We start from the raw sequence: 1,052 nt of genomic DNA, 5'->3' as shown, positions 1-1,052 counted from the left end.
CCCTCTTCCCTACCCCTCCAACTCTGCTTTTGATCTTTCCATATCTGATAACCTGCCCCCTATTAGAACCCATAATCCCTCCCTCTGTGTCAAATGTTCTTCCCACCAGGTCCTCCTGGCTAAGACAGTCTCACCAGGTCCTGAAACTCCAAGGGCCTCTGCCCCTCTCCCTCCTCCCTACCCCTCTGACTCTGCTTTTGATCCTTCCATAGCTGATAACCTGCCCCCTATCAGAACCCAGCCCCAAGAACCCCCTGCTCCTGAGCCCGAGGCACAACCAAGTCCTCTCCCTGCCCTCCCATCACTATTCCCTCCCTCGCTTTCCAGTCCAGTGGCTAGGCCAACTCCCCTCCCTTCTCCACCTCAAACTCCCTCTCCGCTATCTTCCCCCTCCCTTCCTCAGCATTCTGAGTCTGACACTCACTCTCTTAATTCCCCTTTATTCAAGGAAATCCAAAATCTTAAACACCTCCTTACCAAATACTCCCTAGCCTCCCCAAGTCTGACTTCTACCTCAAATACCCCATTTACCCTGCCTGTATCTGCTTCTACTTCAATTCCAGGCCCTGCCTCAGATACCCCTGCCCCTACATCCTCTCATGGACAGGACACCCCTCCCACTTCAGCTTCCTACCAAGACTCCGCTTCTCCTTCTCTTCTGCCTCCTCCCAACCCCTCTCCCGTGTCAAGCCATACCCGTTCCCACACCTAGTGTCAGCCCCCTTCCCATGGCATCTTTCCTCTCAGGGAGGTGGCAAGCATGGACAGGGTTGTCAAAGTCCATGTGCCTTTCTCTCTTGGAGATCTATCTCAGCTAGAGTGCAGAATAGGCTCTTTTTCCACTAATGCTACTCGCTTCATACAAGAGTTTAAATATATTACTCACAGCTATGATCTAACCTGGCATGATCTCTTTATGATTCTCCAGTCTACCCTCACCCCTGATGAGAGACATAGGGTCTGGACAGCAGCACAGGAATATGCCAATGAGCTTCATTCTACTAACCAAGCTCACCCTATTGGCAGTGAGGCAGTTCCCCTTCAGGACCCTG

This window comes from Nannospalax galili, unplaced genomic scaffold (genome assembly GCF_000622305.1).
Source record: "Nannospalax galili isolate Female #2095 unplaced genomic scaffold, S.galili_v1.0 scaffold47, whole genome shotgun sequence".
NCBI lineage: Eukaryota > Metazoa > Chordata > Mammalia > Rodentia > Spalacidae > Nannospalax > Nannospalax galili.
The sequence above is the reverse complement of the archived record's forward strand: the minus strand, read 5'-3'. Positions refer to the sequence as shown.